This window comes from Globicephala melas, chromosome 3 (assembly GCF_963455315.2).
Source record: "Globicephala melas chromosome 3, mGloMel1.2, whole genome shotgun sequence".
Lineage (NCBI taxonomy): Eukaryota > Metazoa > Chordata > Mammalia > Artiodactyla > Delphinidae > Globicephala > Globicephala melas.
In genome coordinates, this window is record NC_083316.1 from 7,650,401 (window position 1) to 7,670,776 (window position 20,376).

The 20,376-nt window shown below is 41.5% G+C and overlaps 1 protein-coding gene across 5 annotated transcripts in view; it reads right to left on the reverse strand.

Annotated features, from left to right (window-relative positions):
- Positions 1-20,376, reverse strand: part of SEMA5A (semaphorin 5A) — a 479,287-nt gene that overhangs the window by 312,346 nt on the left and 146,565 nt on the right. The gene's annotated exons all lie outside the window — the stretch shown is intronic.

Below are 20,376 nucleotides of genomic sequence, written 5' to 3' on the forward strand. Positions count from 1 at the left end.
AAAACCCTCTGGCCCTTTGCCTGGCACACTCAGCCTTCCTGCTCACGCTGGTGAAACCACACATTTATGGCCGCAAGTTCAAACAACCCGAATTACCCCCAGAAACACAGTCTTCTCCCCAGAGTAAAGTGTAAGAGATGAACCCATGGCCTGGAAACAGGGGGCATCCTTAATCCAGACAGTCATACTGAAGGATGCCACCTGTGGGCAAGGGACAGCCCTCCAACACAGAAGAGGACACAGTCTGGGCATTTCCAGCTCACAGGTATAAGTAGTCAAGCAAGTAAAAGTCCACCTTTTGATAATTACCAAATTATCCTAGAAGTAGGAGCAAAGTCTTAGGGAACATAGAAAAGGGAGGAATTCCTCTGAATGGATGAAGAAGACAGAAGCTATGGCTTCTGAAGGGGTTCAATTTCAAGTGTTCAAAGAAGGGGGAATAAAGGTCAGGGAGCATCTAAGCCCTCACTGTCTTCATGGCTGGAAGGAACCTGTTGAATGAATCTGTGCTCTTTCCTAGTAGTAATGTCAGACATTCTAGGTACTGAGCAGGAAATGGGATTAAATGAAGAATCAATAAAACAATAAACTTGGGTTTCCCTGGTGGCACAGTGGTTGACAGTCCGCCTGCCGATGCAGGGGACACGGGTTCGTGCCCCGGTCCGGGAAGATCCCACATGCCGCGGAGCGGCTGGGCCCGTGAGCCATGGCCGCTGAGCCTGCGCGTCTGGAGCCTATGCTCCGCAACGGGAGAGGCCGCAACAGTGAGAGGCCCATGTAACGCAAAAAAAAAAAAACAACAAAACAATAAACTTAAGTTAATGCACAGTGTTCAAGTAAATAGATTCTTCTAAACATTTTCAAAAACAATAACCGAACATTTTATTCTTTGGGAAATAAAGCAAAATTAAAGTTTTCTTGTTATTGCGTTGAGTCTATAAGGGCAATCAGGATGTTCACCAGACATATTGCATCTTCACTTTTTAGGTACATTTTTATGAAAATTGGATCCTCTTTATATTATTTTAACCCATGTACCGTCACTGCCAAATTTCAGCCAAAAGAGGTTTAACACAAATGAATTAGTGCAACGTTTTTAGGAATGTCTTAATGAAAACACTGACCGCCCTCAAGTACAGAAACACTGCCAGATGCCACCTTCAGGTAACTGAGTAAGAAAATGACTTTATTACTCATAGGTTTTCATCGTATCTGAACTGAGATGAGATAGGATTTTATGGCTATATAAAATGACTTCATGGAATAAAATGGGAAAAAGCAAACATTGACGTATTTTACACATTTCAATAATGGTTCAGCTCCAGCGACCTTATTTTATATCTCTCTTCAAAGGGAACTGTTATTACACTTTTGTCTTTTTCCCCTTGTTTAGCTCCAGATCGCCTGGAGGGACCATAAAAATAAATGAAGTCCATTTGATAAAATTATCATTTACACAAAGGCAATATTAATTTTATCTGTCAGCAGGTTTTAAAACTAAGAGAAGGTTCATTCAATCTACTTCTGTAATAGGTAAATCAACAGGAATACTTTCTAAGAGTGAAAAAAAAAACCCTTAAATAACGGGTGTTTCAAGGCAATATAACTATATTGACAATTTCTAAAGGATTTATCTAGAGAGAGGAAACTCATAGGGACAGAACAAAATAATCACATTATAAATGACTCTCATAATGTGACAATTACTATTCATAGCTCCCGTTCATTTTTAGGTGAGATAGGCAGGAGCTGCAGTGCCACTTTGTCTCTTGTCACCTAGAAGGTGTGATGTCTATGATGACCTGCAAAAGCATGCAACACTGGCAGGAAGAAAAGAATGCTCCCCAACGTTTCTGCTCTGGTCAGCGTCACTGGTCGCCTTCTGATTGCCAAGTCCGGTAAGCTGATGCAACTGGACATCTGTCACCATGGCATCTGCGCCCATGACCTCTCCAACTGAATATCTCCGCAAACCCTCTCCTCCCTGGTTTCCTTAACACCCCAATCTCCCTGTGTGCTTACTGCATCCAGAACTCTTACTCCTATCTTCCCTTTAAATGAAAGTGCACCCCACCCCAATTTCTCTCTCTGAGGAGTCACCCACCATTCTCTCCTCCTTCATCTTCCCAAAGGTCATGTGTCATTTTGTCTCTGTGTTCTGACAACTCTTCCCTTTTACCCATATTTAGAATCATGCCCCACTCCCCACCCTAACCAACCCTCTCTATTTCTCACGTCTACATGGTTAGCTGTTTTTGACAGGTTTCCCTGCCTCTAGTTCCAATTCTTAAGCTTCATCTCTGAGTAGCCTTCTCTGACTTTTTTCCACTCCCCGCCCCATCCCCATGTGGCCCCTCTGTACATCAACACTCATTTCTACTATAGTCGTTATCACCCTGAACTACAATTGCCTGTGTGTGTGCCTCATTCTAAAATAGGCTGTGAAACTCTCAACCTCTGGACAATACAGGATGTAGTAGACACAAAAAGTTACCACCTGAGGAATGAGTTAATGGAGAAAAACAATGTAAATCAACATACACCTCTCTACCTTCTAATCAATATTTATGCTTCCATTAAAATGCAATTCTTGTTCCCTTTCCTTCTATGACTCTACTATTCATTGTCACAGATGTTTTATTCCTCTATTAAAATTCTCTTAACATCTGGTCCAAATATGAGGATTCCCACGGTTTTGAGAAATGTCCTTTCTAAATGTCATAATTTTCCAATTAGTGGTCAAAGGGATGAAGGGATTACTATAGGCAGACCAGCTAAAAAGAGGAAGTCTCCCAGGTCTGGAAACATGAAAGCACATGGAAGATATAACTGAAGTGCGTGAACCCTGAGGGGTTTGAGTAACTTATTCTGGCACACCATAATTTGCTGGAACCACTTGAAAAATCAAAAGACAAAAAAAAAAAAAAAAAGGAATATATTACAATTCACAGCAGAAGTAAATTCATTATTCTAGGGTGAAAATGCAAATACCTTGAAATTGTATCAGATACATTTACAGATAATAGCCTACTGATACACTTGGGAAAACTAGGCTATTTAGTGAAAAGGCCTCTGATTGGTGTTTTCAGATTTCAGTTGGGAATGGCCCTTGTGTGTGATGTCTGATGATACCTATTAGGCCAGTGGACCAATACACCAAAGCTGATTCATTTGAGTTCAAATGTGTCACACTCTTTGGTCTAAGGACAAAAAAGATAGACCTCAAGAGCACTCATTACATTTTGGGGGTCCGTTTATTAAAAACAAGAATAAGAAATCCTTACAAAAATAACTATATTGTACTGCATATTTGAAATTTGCTAAGAGAGTAAATCTTAAAAATTCTCATCATAAGAAAAAAATACTGAGCCATATCATATCAAAATCAAAGATTCTGCTAATCGGAGTACAATAAAATACAAGAAACTGCAAAGAAGGTGATGCACAGCATTAATACATCTCTTGTTTTCCTGAAATAAGCCTGTAAAATAAGTATTAGCATTCTCTCCTAGTCTACAGATGTGAAGACTCGAGGAGGTCCCACAGATAAACAGAAGAGCTAACAATTCTAACAGGTACATCCCTGGCTCCAAATAAATGGTCATCTCGCTACACTGAAGGTACCATCCCAGCGTATACCACGTTTCTGCAGTTATCATTTATTGACTAGGAGTCGGGAGCTCTGCTAGACACATGGATCCTCTGGTTAAAAAAAATTAGCAGGTGCTCTATTTCTACCAACTGACTTCAGTTGGGCCTGAATATGTGTTTCCTCAGGGACAGAAATTTCGTGAAGTGACTGGCAGCATCATTCACCAATCCTGGAGCCTGAGACCTCACTGATCATAATTTAATCCAGATGGTGATGAATGTGCACCAGCCCTTGAACAACTATGAGATGGCCTTAGCATCTAGTGTCACCCTCTGCTCACCACCTACACATCCTCCTGGGAGCTCAAGTTATAGAAGAGCAACCATCAGCAGGTGAACATAGATGTATATCTCAGCTCCAACCTGACCCTGACACTGCAACTTCCATCCTCTCTTCTCTTCTACTTGAGTGCAGAGAATCACCTCCAACCAAACATGGACCTAACAAACCCTCAGTTGCCCCTCTTCCCCAAATCTGCTTCCTGCCTGAGTCCTCCCCATAACAGCTAGAGTCATTTTGGCTTCTCTAATTCCCCCACCTGCCACTCTACACCATCAGTAAACCCTGTCCTATGGATCACACACCTGGCCCCCTCTCACCTCCATGGCTGCAATCCCACGTGAAGCCGCTTCCGCTCTCCCCTGGACTCAGCAGAAGCCTATCTAGTCGGGGTCTTGGGGCTTTCACGCTTGCCTCCCCTGCAACAAAGCCTATTATCTACGTTACAACCAGAGCAATCTTTGTAAAGAGACTAAACAAGTCAAACTCAGAGAAGCAGAGAGTAGAATTGGCTGCCAAGGGCTGGGGAGTGGGAGAAACAGGGAGATATTGATCAGGGGGTACAAAGGTTCAGTTATGCAGGCTGGATACGTTCTGGAAATCTAATGGACAGCATGGTGGCTATTGTTAATAATACCATATTGTGTGCTTGAAATGTGCTAAGAGAGTAGATCTGAAATGTCCTCACCCCACACACACACACACACACACACACACACACACACACACAAAGGTAACTAGGTGACGTGATGCATATGCTCATTAGTTTGACTGTGATAATCATTTCACAATGTGTACATATATCAAAACATCACGCTGCAGTTTGTCCTAATGATATGGTATGTTTATATGATTTCCTAATACTGGAGCACCTTTGCATTACAGGCCTAACTATAACTAAATCAAGGCAGATTGTTATTTTATTACAACTGATTAATTCACTTTACTAAGATCTTAAGTCAGTTGTGATTTTGTATTACCGTTTTTAGGTTTTGTTATCGAAGTTATGTAAGTTTCATAAAATTGTTTAGATAATTTTCCTATAAAATTTCCACCTTATTTGCTCTTAAAAAAAACCCCAAAAAACACATCATGTTGTACGCTGTAAATATATGCAATTTTTATTTGTCAACTGTACCTCAATACAGCTAGAAACAAAGAATCAACGAAAATAAAACATCTGTATTCTTTAAAGGGTTGTCCCCACCCACTTCTGCACCTTCCCCAGCACTCCCATGCGCCGTGCTGGGGCCATGCACACGCATACACGCATCTCTCTGGTATTTTCGCCCACCCAGCTCATCACCTTTCAGATGCCACTTGCTGGTCCTTAGGTCCAGAGGTTGTTTCTCTAAGTCCTTCCAAGGGGCCTCCTTCTCATTACTCAGGTGTCCTTCAATGTCACCTCCTCAGAAAGACCTCCCCAATCAGGCCAGCTGAAGCACAGCCTCTTCCCCTCTACCAGATTCCTCTACGTTCACTTCTTCAAGTCACTCAAAACTACGTGAAATCTCTCAGCTGATGTATCTGTTTATGGCCTGTTTAATCCACAAGAATATCAGAACTGGAGGACTGAGCCTGGGTCTTGCTTGCTGGATGACCCCAGGGCCCAGAAGACAGTATGATATTAAGTATTATAGATTGACCGACTAGATCCTAGAGGCGATAGAAACCAAGACAGCCTTGAACTAAGTGATGGAAAAATCATTGTAAAGGCCTGTATACCTTCTGCCAGTGCCACTGAGGAGTGCTCACGGAAAGTTTCAGGGGCGTTTCCATGGAAAACTACAAGTTCCCTCCCAAGGAATCAATCTATTAGGTGAGATTTCAGGAGAACAAGTCAACGAAGACCATGAATTAGCTGCCACAGAAACATCGAACGATTAGCACATAATGCAACGCGGGGACACGCAGACGTGCTGTGAACACATGGTGTTTTATTCTTCAATTCATTAGCCTGAAACGTGGAAAGGTCATTGAGGACATTACAATAAAGGTCTCTGTGGTTTAAAGTAATCCCCAACTGTGTTAAATTCTGCACTTCAAAATATTAAAAGCTATGTGATGGTGGATATGTTAATAGAAACACAAAAAGAATGATTCCTAAATACAAGTCCAGGAAAAGCAATGACAGATTGCATCAATTTGGGACGCTGTTCCTTAACAGTAAAGGGGGCTAAACACCACTGTAGGATGCCTGCTTGCTTGATTTTGCCTTGTGAAAACTAAGAACTACCTATGGTACCCCTCAGCCCACAATGTCCCGGTGACCCGCCCTGCCCATCACCGCTAGTTTGGGAGAGGCAGCATTGCAGAGATGAAACATAGACACTGGACTCAGACCACCTGGGTTCCAATTAGCTCCAACAATAACCTTATGTCTCAGGTTCCATTATCTGTCATATGGAGATAAAAACCCATAGCTTAAGATTATGTGAGTTAATTTGAAAGAGCATAGAAAACTCCCTAGCGATTAGGAAGCACTAAAAAAGTTTTAATAAGTAAGAGCTATTTTAAAAAATGCTTCTTAAATCTTGCAGGAAAAGAAAATCTCTAACCACCAAATTAGTGTCTTCCTACAAAGAGATGATAAAATCAGTTCACTGTTTAAAAAGAGCTGTGATGGTGGGTGGCCTCAGCCTTAGGAAAATTCCACATCTCCCCAGGAAGCTTGTAAAAGAACATTCATAGCAGCATTTTTCATAATAGCAAAGACCCAGAAATAATACAGGTGTCCACTAAGAGAATGGAAAATTTTATGGTATATCATATCACGGGGAAAATGGATGGACACCAGCTACATACAACATAAACAGATAATGGAAACATCACAGTGAGAGAAAAAGTCAAGAATAATATATAATATAGTAAATCACTATTTATTGCAAATAGACAAAGAAGCAAAACTAAACAATAAATTGAATTTGTTAAGACTATATTTAAACACAATATTGTAAATCAATTATATTTCAATTTTACAAAGATAATAAATATCATGGAAACATGTTTTAAGACAATTTAAAAATGTGACAAATAAAACATAAAAAATATATTTAAAAAGCAAGGAAACGTAAACAGAAACTTCACAGTCGTGCTCATGTGAAAGTGAATAAATAATTGAATGAACAATGGAGATAATTCACTATTTCATCACCTCTCCATGATCAAACCACTTGGATCAATTAGACTCACTAATCTCCTCAGCACGCCCCCCCCAGCTTGTCCACTTCCACCTTTCTGGCTGGAACACACTCTTCTATGTCTGTATTAGAACCTCATGCCTCCTCTGAGGTCCAAATCAAACACCAGCTCCCCCATTCCCATAACCACTTCCCCAGTGAGAAACAAGGTTGCCTCCACTGAGCCTCCTTGGGATACAACTGTCTCCACAGCCCTCAGCTCACACTGTCCAGCTTCTTCTGCCTGTGACATGGCATCCCTGCTGTATGGGAGGACCACACAGGAGAGCCTGTGCCCTACTTGCTACTGTAGCCCCTCAAAGCCCACCACATTTTTTTGCACATAGAAAATGTCTAATATTTTTTGAATGAATGGGTCAACCAACCACTTACAAATAGTGGAAAGAAGGGTCCGGCTAACATAGGAGGAGGTTGGAGAACAGGTGAGTTTTGGAAGCATGGGAATCATGTGACTGAATTGGAAATAAAAAGATCACATTTTGGGCAGAGAAACAGAATAAAGTCTCAGGGTAGAATTTACTGAGAATGGGGGTAGTAAACACATTTATCTGCATGAAATTTAAAGACCAAAGATATAAGTAATGAAATCAAATAAATCATGGCACATCCATATCCTATTAGATAGTATACAGCTTGTAAAACCAATGTAGTAAAACTCTGTACATAGACGTAAAAATCCAATAATGATGCTGAGTAAGAAAATAAAGTGTATATATTTATTTATCTCTAGAGAGAGAAAAGAGAGAGAAAGAAAGAGAGGGGTCCCAGTTTTGACTGAAATAAACCAGATGATTTTTATGTTTATATGTTGAGACTGGAGCCCTAATGTCCATCTTTAGATTCAGCTCAGGTTGACTCACTGGGTATAAGGGTTAGAAAATGATGGGAGAACAGGAGTTGAGGGCAGGACAGAAAGCAGGGCATGTTTAAAGAGGGAATGGTTAGAAGGTAGAAATGTTGACAGAGCAGAAGCCAACTTCCCATAAGGATTCTCCAAACAAAACAGGAAATTCCTATTATTCTCATTTAAAGTCGGGTGAAGAACACTTATGGTGAAAATACATGACATGCTCGTGTAAACCATGAGTCGGTATAGACATTTCTACAACTGGGACCTCCAACTCCTTTACTTACTACACTCATTTCACCTGGGAAGAAAAGGAAATCTTCACTCTAACTAAGAAAATGGGATTGGTTTTATCAGCCTTGACAGATGAACCATAACATGCAAAGCCCTCTGTTCATACAGAGAGGAAATGATCAGGCGGACAGGCTTTGACAAATGCTTTCCATCCTGACACGGCCATCCTGCATTTTTGTTCTCAAAGTTGCCCCTTTAGCTTGGTAAATAGCACATACTGTGAAATCATTACAGGAAAGTTAGCTCACACGTTTGTTTTGTTGATATGGGATAGACTGTGTTTCCGGTTGAGTGCCTAGATGAAAGTGACATACCTTCTCTAACACCACATGTACGAGGCACAATGTTACGGTTAATCTCGCTATTCTGGAAAATTCACGCGGTTCTCTTTGATTGCAACCACAGGACCACAAGAAGCAGGTCCTTACCCACAGAGATAAGACTGGAGGTGGACGAGGCTGTGTTTTCACTCACAAACACTTCATTCTGGAAAGTAGGATGTTTTCCAAGCACAAAACTCGCTGTTTGAGGACACCCCCTTGCAGCAGGGACAGATCTATCGAGTTGGTAACTAATCTCATGAATCATAATAAATTGGCAAGTTATGGAAGAAAGCTACGTATTTAAGAATTCCAAAAGAAAAGCTCGTCTCCACCTTGCAGAATCCGGTCTTGCTTTAACAATTGCTATTTTTGAAACGTGAACAACCAGGCACTTGGCGGTGGCTACGGCTGCTTGACTTTGATACACCAACACACACACACACACACACACACACACACACAGAAAAATCTTAAGGGGCTTAAAAGTATTCATACACTTTGCTTTGGAGGTTTCACCTCTAGGACTTTCTCCAAAGGAATTCATCACATAAGTCAACAAAGATTTACTTTGAAATAGATCCCTGCTAGTCTGATTATTATGTATTACAACCATGATCTGGAAGCTTCTGTTTAGGGAAAGGGAAATATAAAATAAAGAAGATCAGGAAGGTCTGATCTGTTTTTAAGAGAAAAACAGGAAGAGGATACTGTTTTTAAGAGAAATTTTAAGGACATGAGAAATACTCAAGATACAGTATTAAATGTATGGGCAGAAAACTGAACTCTGTGCCTAGCATATAAACAAGTGCATGTGTGCACACAAATGCGAGCTCACATGCATGGACACACAGACATTCTTATACTGAAATGTAAACATACAAACGCTGGGAGCCTGGGTGCTGAGTCTGACTGGACATTGGATGCAAATCCCAGTTCAGTTTCTTGCTGGTTGTATGGCCTGTATTTCTGTCTTCAAGTGGAGATAACCTTTGAGGATTTAATTTTTTAACCAATGTGAAACACTTAGAACAATGCCAACCCCATTGTAAGTGCTCAATAATTGTTAGACACCACAACGTGGATCTGAATTGTTACAATTAACATCTGGAGGAAAATACACCCTATCATTAGAATCATCTGAGATGTGCGGTTCTGCATAATTTTTTAATACTTTTGGGGGTTGTTTTGCAAGTTTGCTGCAGATGGGCATGTATAATTATTATCATCAGAAGAAGTGTTTACGTATTCTTTTACTGAGAAAATGCTACAGAGAAGAATCAAGATGGGTTGGGAATGTAAGTCCCCTCTCTGACTCTTTTCATCACCAAAGGACAGAAGCAGCTCTATCTAATAAGTCCAGTCTCTGAATATTTGTTACACGTGTCACGCTTGAAGATGCTAGCAAGAACAGGGAAGATGGCTTCGAAAATAACCATTAATTATTTTTAAAAGGACCAGATTCTTGTATCTCATCAGAGCTAGATCACCCTATGAAAAGCATCTCCCTAACTCAGGAGCACCTACTACAACTGAGTGGTCCCCTTCTCAGAGAAGAGCTGATCAGTGCTGTAAGCTTCAGAGAAAAATACAACAGAACAAGATGACATACCCAAATTCTCTGGAGGAAATTCCTCATGGCCAAAGATTTTGCTCACAGTAGGAAACTAGAATTTAAATTAGATTCATTACCTAAGGAGTACAGTGACCCAAGACCTGCTGGCTGAAGCCAGCGCAGAAGAAAACAAATCGGGAAAAACAGGATAATGTTTGAAAGCCTAGAAAAACCATGACAACGGTGTGGCATCAAATGTTAGATCAAACGAAGGGTGTTTGCGGTGGTCATCCACAGCTTCCTAAATGGAAGTCAGAGCTAAAGTGTTCAAAAGCATGTCGCTGGAGTCTTCATTTATCTTGTGAGTTTTTCCCATGCACCATACGGAAGATAAAATACAATGAGATCATAACCCTTCAAAAGCTTAGTTTATTGTCCAATATTTTTCTGTAGTGGTTAATGGTGATTCTCAGAGATTAGAACAGAAGAGGTTACAGGAAGAGGCAAGAGTACAGACACATTGAGAAAACAATTTTCTAGCAGGTGAGAGCCACAGGTGAGTAGCCCGGTATAGCTTAGGATACCGAAGAGCTGCAATCCACGTGTGCGGGGGACCAACCCCTTCCGCCTCTAGGTAAGTAGTCTCCACCATTTACCAAATCTACCCACACAATGTTACTATTTTCTGCATGCAATGACAAGAAATACTTTGGAAAAAGCTGTGAGAGTTTGTGAATCACAGACCCGCGTTTTACCCAGTGAAGATACTATGACTCAGAGAACTCAAAACCTTTTGGCTGACAGTTACCAGCAGTCTAGAAAGGGGCAGCGCCAGAACATGAATTCACATGTGCTTGACTCAAAAACCACTGTGCCATCCTGTGTCGCCAGTGGTATAATGACCGACTGCTTTAGGCAGACTGACAACTTTGAAGCCGCAGAATACCAACCCCGCTGGAGAAAGTCCCACATTTAAAAAATGTGTGGAGTGTATGCTACATTTCAAATGTAAGATGGTACTAAACTATTTGCCTCTCTGTAAAAATGAATCCCAATAGTCCAGCAATTCCACTTCTAGGTATATACCTAAGAAAAATTAAAACATATATCTACACAAAAACAGGTACATGAGTGGTGATAGTAGAATGATTCATAACAGTCCAAAAAAGAGGAAATAATGTGAAAGTCCACCAACTATTTAATGATGATTAGAAAAAGAAAATGTGGACTGTCCTACAATGGAATATGATTCAACTAGAAAAAAGAATAAAGTGCTGATACATTCACAACCTGGATGAACCTTGAAAACATTATGCTAAGTGAAAGAAGCCAATTACAAAAGGCTGCATATTCCATGATTCCATTCATAGGAAATTTCTAGAAGAGGCAAATCCACAGAAACAGAATATATGGGGCTTGGGGAAAACAAATGAGGAAATTTTGCTAATGGATACAGGTTTTCTTTCGGAGGTGATGAAAATATTCTAAAATTAAATGGTGGTGATTGCACAACTCTGTGAATATATGAAAAGAGCTGTAAACTTTAAAAGGGTGAATTTTATGGGATGTGAATTATAAGTCAAGTAAAGCTATTATAAAAAAATTCCAAATTCCAACTCAGGCCACCATGTTCTTGTGACGATGAAGCTAGGAGTAGAGAAAGAAGGTGTGTGTACAGCTGATTTCCAGGAGGGATTTTAGGGGATCTTTTCAGTTTAGGGGAGGAGGGCCCCCAGCAGTGATGGAGGTGGCAGTGATGGTGGGGACCCCGTAAGTAAGGAGAGACCTCTTCATATAGAGAGCTTTTCATAGGCTGGAAAGAGCTGTGAGAGTTTGTGAATCACAGACCTGCGTTTTATCCAGTCAAGATACTATGACTTAGGGAACTCAAAACCTTTTGGCTGAAGGTTACCAGCAGTCTAGAAAGGGGCAGCACCAGAACGTGACATAAATGGGGGCGGGGGGTAGGGGTGGATGAACAACTGCTGTATAAAGAAGTAAAAGAGCCATACAAGGGCTTCCCTGGTGGCGCCGTGGTTGAGAGTCCGCCTGCCGATGCAGGGGACACGGGTTCGTGCCCCGGTCCGGGAAGATCCCACATGCCGCAGAGCGGCTGGGCCCGTGAGCCACGGCCGATGAGCCTGCGCGTCCAGAGCCTGTGCTCCGCAACGGGAGAGGCTGCAACAGTGAGAGGCCCGAAAGCCATACAAAACCCAATCTGAAATTGACATTGTTATTCAATACTTTGAGGTCAAAGCACATTTTTAGGTTGAAATGCACTAATTATCCAGATAGCTTGTTGCCACATACATACTCATGAAACAACTGACTCTGCAATAAATTTAAATATCTTTCACTATTTATAATGAAAAATTACTTTATAATTTATATTATCCATCATTAGGGATTACCTCATCATTTATATTACTTATATTCTATTACTTAATAATTGTATTGGTGGAGAACTGGATCTAAGCCCAAGAGTTGATGTCCCCAACATGCCATGTGCATGCACCTTTGGACAATCTCCAAAGACTATGCCCACACTTCCTCACCCAAACATATTTAATAGAAATTCCTATTCTTTTCCCAGTGTTTTTCCAATGTGACAGCAATTATATCAGATAGCTAAGGAAAATTTTTACAGTACTGTATTTCTCATTTTCCAAAGAGAAAAGTAAACAGAAGAACGAATGAGCATGAAGGTGGCTGGGTGGCATCTGCACCCTTGGTCCTCTTCTCAGCCTTTAAATATTAGTCTCACCCCTCCCTCCACTGTCCCCACAGCATGAGGTCACAGAGTGCTGTGAACCGTCAAATTAGCATTTCAGATCACAAGAGAGTAATATTTTCCCCAAATCACAACCCTATATAAATCTTTAGCCAGCGTATCTTTACAAATCTATTCCTAGACCACAGAGCAAGATTCTCACCCTATGGGGATTTTCTGGGCAGGATTCTCAGCACATGGGAGTTTTCCTACGGAATTCAAGGATAAGAATAGGCCTGGGGTTGCTAGCTAAGCACAACACAGCCTAACAAACAGCTGCCTCTTCTGACTGTCACCATTCCTTCCAGAGCAACGTCTCTGAGCAGGCCAAGCGTGTCTTCAGCACGCTCTGATAAACCAAATGCAAGCCTGTCCCAGTCCAAGTGGGCTCCACATATGGCTCACTAGACAGTCCTCTGCACTGGTCTACAGCATGGAGACTTGTGTCCTTATTTGCTGTAACCACGTGCTTAAGATGATTAACTCTGCACACAAACACACTCTCTCTCTCTCTCTCTCTCACACACACACACACACACACACACACACACACACACACACACACACATACACAGGACTCAGATGTCTAAACCCTTTCCTCTTGGTCCACTCTTTTCACTGAATGTCAAAACCCGTGAAGGAGGATCCATGAAACACCTACATATCTTATTATTAATAAAGTGATTTTGCCCATGGCCAGGGGCTAATTAGTTCCACGTAAACATACAATCACAGAGCAACAAAGGACTTTGATATTTTGTCTTGTCTACTGACACTTCTCTGGAATTTTTAGAAGCAGCATGTTTCAAACTCGTCGTCCATCTCAGAAGAGATGCTACAGCTTTATCCCAAATCGGATTATTCCACAGGTCTAGCCAACGACTTTTGGAATCAGACAGATGTGAGTTTGAATTCAGCCTACCTTCTAGCTTGAGAACTTTGGAAGAGTTTCCTAACCTTTGCCAACTCTCTTTCCTCATCTAAAATACTAGGACCATCTAACTGTCATGGTTTGTGTGAGGACCACACAAGCTCATGCTTTTAATGCTCCCAACACGTCACCAGGCATATATTAATGGTACATGGTGAATGTCCCTCTCTCCCTGCCCCAGCCAGTGTTCTGGTTGAATCATGACTTGCTTTTTCTTTCTCTTCCATCTATCCCCAACATGGTTTAAACGCCTCTGTCCTGACCCTCTGCATTTGATCCTGGGGACAGTCCCTGAGCATGGCTGGCAAGACGCAACACAATCTTACTCCAAACTCCCATCTCACCCTCCATCAGGCACCACGCATGATTCAGAATTCTTCGGACACCAGCATGCTTACCCTTACACACCCCTTTCACTCTTTACGCTCAGAATGGCTTCTCCCAACTACAACTCCTCCTATCCTGTGAAGGCCCACCTCAGATGCATCTGCAACAGCATGTTTATTTACCCACTCTCATCCCACATGAGAACTAGTTGTTCCTTGGACCTTGCACTCAAAACCCATTACATGTATCTTTTATCACGCCACTTACAAAGTGATATAATTCTTCATGGACTTGGTATCCTCAATACAGCATCAGCCCATGGGCAGAGACAGTCTTATGAGTAGACTTTATTTTTATCACAATAGACAACTTAGATATTAAACATTATGGAGACACAGTTAATGTTTGTGGGACAAATGAGGAGGTACAGGAGTGGTTGGGAAGTCCAGCTCCACCATCAGCCTTCCTCAAAGTCATAAAGTCAAGTGGTTTCAACTAGCCCTCTCATATATATATATGGGAGAAAAGCAGGCCTAAGGTTGCAGCTTGGTTACCCATAACTTGCTAATACCAATGATAAATCTCTAAGCCAAGGCTAAACCATTTATAAGATTTAGTAACAGCTCAAAGTCTCTAACACTATATCACTAGGTTCCTTATTTAATCAAATTATTTTGAAATGTATATTTTGCAATGATGAGTGATTAGAAGGCTCCTCTTATAAAGGATCATTCCAGTGTCCCATTGGCACATAATTTGAAGACAAATAATTTCCCCTTATTAGGCAGAAATCATGATTAGACTAACCTCTGATAGCTAGTTCTTGAGATCACAGGATGAAAATAACCACAAATGAATGAACAAACACTAAGGCCTTCCAGGTAGACCATCTCAGGTGACCTCCGAAGGTTAACTCATGTAAGGGGGATGCTGGCATTCCAACCCTAAACCAACAAGCAATGGGCTGTTTTGCTGTCTCCCTCTTTCCAACAGGTACTAGATTCCAGAAGGGATTATACAGCCGCCCAAAGAAAGGGTGACTAGAGGGTAACCAGCTCTCAGGCATGTTCTCTCACTGATTTACTAAGGAGCCATGTGGTTTGGAAGCAATTTCTAGAGTTACAGAAAGTTAATCAAGATACTCATTATTTTATCCTACCGTGAAATAACAGGCCCAAGCAGCCAACTCCAGGAACGTCCCCGGAGACTGTGTTTGCACACGTCAGGAAACAAAGCAGGGTGTTCAAAACACCTGCTGTTACAGCATTTGTGTCCCTTCAGAGAATCTGAATAACACTTAGAAAATGGCTTCACAGAGAAATGGTCTCCCCAGAGATCCAAAATTCTGCAGGAATCCCACAACGGGGACTGTCCTACATGCTCTCACAGAAATCCTCCCTATCATCCAGGGGCTATGGCTTGGTCTATCTCAGGGCTTCTCAGACTTTCCATTCATACACAGCACCTTTCCTAATTTTAAGCCATATTTAAAGGTAAGTTTCTGAAGGTCCAGGACAGCATTCCTTCCACACCTGGTCACCTTCCTTCACTCTCATGGAACTGAATGATTTATAATGTATAAAAGCCAATGGGGTTCCAGTGGAGAGACACAGTGAGAAGAATACATTACTTGGAGCTGGGCAGACGTGAGCCAAACACAGAAATAAAAACCTTGGCTCAGTGACTTCAGCTCTGTGAGGTGAAATAAGGATACCACGCCCACCTCGCTGGATGATTTGCAAGGACTAAATGAGCTAATATAATAACCTGCAAAAGGTTGCCAGGGTGCCTGGTGCCCAGCTGAGGTCAATCATGAATTCGTTTGCATGGTCTTTTAAAAGGGGGACTTTGAATCTTCTAGATTCTCTTCCATATCACCCATTACTCCTTACTGCTGAATGGACTACCTGGAGGACGTGTGTGGATAGACAATGTCTGTAAGAGGGGACACCAGAACAGCTGCCCTAAGTACACACAGCCTGCATCTTACACACTCACATGACAGGCCAGCAGGAGAAAGGGACCCACAGGCCAGCAGAAATGACCAAGAATGATGAACGTCTGGGCTCTCCCTTTACCTACCAGGAAAAAAGGAACTTTGGTTTTCTAATTCCCCATGATGACGCTAATTCACGTCCCCTGGCTTAACTAGTCAGAGAAATGGACATGGGAGAAAGAATTTGTTAGAAATTAGATAAACAGAACACAGTGAAAATGACACCACCAAATCAGCTCTGTCTCAGAGGGCTTCACACACCCAAGAGCGGGAACCGTCCAAATAGATACATTTTCCTAAAGGCAACTGCTTACTCATCATTAAGTTTGGCAAAGTCATGGATATCTATTTATAATATCATAAGAAAAAGAGAGCATAACATAGGCTTTTCAAAGTTTGGCTAGCGGGAATAGTCTCATAAAGACTCTACCCTAGATTTATTAAAAATAAATACAATAATTAAAGCCTAGAAAAGTAGAAAGCTAAAAATATTTCCTCAGACATGAAACAAACTATCCTCATGTCAATATTCAAATCCAGTGAGATTTGAATGTATTTCTGCTTTGACAGTAAAAGAAACACTGCTTTTTCTCTTCAATGAAAGGAATTATGGATATCAAAAAATAGTATTTTGATTTGTACGAATGCTTCAAGTATCAAACTTAACCAAATTTGGGAAGAATAAACACATACATAAGTTGATTACTAAGAATTGATAAAAATACCAAGTGGAAATGCGTAAGATAGCTGTAGCCTTAACATTTAAACTGGAAATGTTTGTATCTGGAGAACAGACAGAGAAGATATAAAAAGAAATTAGTCCAGTGCAAGAAGGTTTCTTGTGCTACACAGATTTCAAAGAGGTCTTCAAGTAAAGATTAGATGTTCACTGTCATGAAATTTGGAAAATGGAAAACAAGAGATTCTAGAATGAGAAATTTATTCTATCAAATTTCTCATAGAATAAACACTACATACCAGAGTTTCTTAACTGCAGCATTATTGGCATTTGTTGGGGCAGGGATGTTGCTGGGGGAGCTGTCTGAGCACTGGAGGCTGTTTAGCAGTATTGCTCGCCTCTACCTAGGAGATCCCAGTAGCTCAAGACAACAGTCTTGACAATCAAAATGTCTCTAAACGTTGACAAATATCCCTGGTTTGGGCGCGTGGGTGGGGCCTGGCATCACCCTCCCTCCCATTGAGATCACTGCTACATACAAAGTTAGTATCTCAAAGAAGTTTCTGAGTTGTGACATAACAGGAGGACTACACGTAAAAAGGGAGCGTACCAATCTTTTCTTCGTACTTCCATTTTCTTGTCTACTTACTGTGCCAATATGATCCCGTAAACAGAATGTGCTACACATATTAATCCAAACCGTATCCTAATCTGTACAACACACAATTTCGCCACAATGAACCATGGGTTTCACAAAATAGTTATATAACGGAAACCAGATAAATGTGCTTGTTACCACAGTAACAAAGACAGCACAGTTTGGTAAATGAAATGAACACTGTCAAAATTTGTAAGCAAAGCCTTCACCTAATCCATTTCAAAAACCTGAACAGGAACCCTGAATGTCCTAAGGAAGCGTCCTTTGATCTCTCTCAGCTACCTGGCTGCTTTTGTCTCGCTTTGCAGATGGGTAACAGAATTAGAAGCCAAGTACGCACCCGCGGAAGAGGCTATATGACCTTCACAGGGGTCAGCCATGAAGTATAAGAAGAAAGAAAGCTAGCTGCCTATCCCCACCTCTCTTCTCCCCTTGCAGCTAAGGGCTTTCTGCCTTCAGTCCCAAGAGTCAACTGAGCCTTTTCTTATCAATTGGCCTGGAAGCTCTGGGTGGGAACAGCACAATAGTTACTTAAGATAAAGAGGAGAGTCTCCTGTCCTGTCCCAGTACCATCACCACCACCCCGCCATCATCACCACCATTATCAACATCAAAACCACCATCCCACCATTAACACCATCAAAATCACCATCCCACCGTTAACATCACTTCCACCAACAATACCACCACCATGATGATCACCACCACCACTGTTTCCATCATCAGTACCACCACCATCACCACCATCACGATCACCACCACCACCATTTCCATCATCAGTACCACCACCATCACGATCACCACTACCATTAGCTGGAAGGTACAATTCCTATAGCAAGGAATCCTGCAACCCTGCATTGTGCTCCAGCACAAGCTAAGCCCTTCTTAGACATAAGCCCACTAAACTTTCCCAGCACACACTTCTTACCCACACTAGACTTTTCCACTTCTAGAACATCAATATTTCCAAAACTTGCCCAAGTTGTTTTCTTGGCCTGCAACTTCTGCTCTATACAAATCCTTAATCTACCACTTTATGAAGCCAAGGTGGAAACACATTGGACATGCAGAAAATACTGAAACTGTTCACCAATTGCAGAAATTCTCTCCATGTTACAAAGCAAGTTTTCCAGTGGATGAGCACTCATTTATTTAACTCTTACACAGTGCTTCCAGGTGCCAGGTGCTGTTCTTAATATTTTACAGTTATTAACCATCTTGCCCCTATAACAACCCAATGAAACAACTACTATCATTATTATCCTCTTTCTAAACTAATAGACTTTATATTAATTTTACATATATTAATTAATTATATATATTTATATTATATATATATAATTACATATATATGTATATATAATTACATATATTAATTATATACATATATATTAATATATGTAATTATATATATAATTACATATATTAATTAATTAATATATTAGTTTATATTTTTAAAGCTGCTTTCATTTCATCATAAAATTGAGGGAAAGGTAGAGATTTCCCACGTGCCGCTTGACCTCACACATGCAGAGCCTCCCCACAATCAACATCCTCCACCAGAGTGAACCTACACTGACCAACCGTTATCGCCAGAAGCTACAGTCCTCTTTTCACAGATGAGGAAACTGAGGCACGGGGACATTAAGAAACTTGCCTATGGTCATAGTAAACGGCAGAGCTGAGATTCAAACCCAGGAAGCAGTCTCTCCAGGGTCTCTAAACCACTCCACTCTGCAGCCACTCTAAACTGAAAACAGTTCCAAAGCTAATTTTATGTTATACCTTTTGTAATATGTACTACTTTTTGTAAATTTGTAAGTTACACTTTTTAAATAAATGTCACAGACTCATACCGAGCTCCAGGAACCTTCGGTCTGCTGATTTGCAGTCTTTTTTCCTAACAACAGAACCCTATGTTCAAAAGCCTTGAGCCCTCCGCCCAGAGCACTTTGGGGTAAATCTGGGGCCATTTTAAACACAGTTTAGAAACCACCGATTTTACTTCGACCTTTTCTTTCTGCAGACACAGACACTGAGGCGGCAAGAGGGAAAGTCATTTGCCAGGGAACCACGGAGCTAGCTGATAACAGAGCTGAAACAAGGACACAGGAGTTCTGGTACCAACCAGCCACGCTTCGATTATTCCTTGGCACCCTGGCTAATCGACAAAAACATAGAAGTGCAGTTTATTATCTGAAAGTTTAGAGATGTGGCTAAAGACACATGGAAACAATTCCACAGGAAAACCAAAAGATAACCACTCACTCAGACATGCCTCTCTAAACCTTCAGGGTCAAATATCCTAGTGTGAAATCTAGGATCCGGGGCTGTATCTCTCAGCTATGGAGTCCAAAGCCCTTTTCAGGCAAATCTGGGCAACCATGTCACCGGCACAGTTGACAAGGGAGAAACTAGAACAAAAACTTCGGGGATCTGAGTTGATGGCTGGGCAAGAACTAAAACCCGGGTCCTCTGTCTGTCTGTCCATCGGTGTCCAATGTACTCACAGCCCCAGGCTCTCCCTCCCAGCCCACACCTGGGAAGAGCCATTTACCTGCGTGTGGAGGAGACACAGCGGCTCCTAGGTAGCTGCTCCGTAATTGATCTACGGGTTGACCTTGAGACCTTCACATCTTAAACCTTTCCATGACTAAGTTCCTCCCTGCGGATAAGTATTCCTCCCTCCCTGAGGAGTTGTTGCGCAATGATTGAACACACCTGGCCACGGAGTGAAAGTGCCTCAGACAGAGGCACGAGATGGGGTGTCTGTGCTGTTACCAGGACGGTTTCCGTCCCTCATTCATGCAGCTGCTCAAACCAAAGTCTCCAGGCAGAGAAAAAGATTTCTGGAAAAACTGTGGTTTT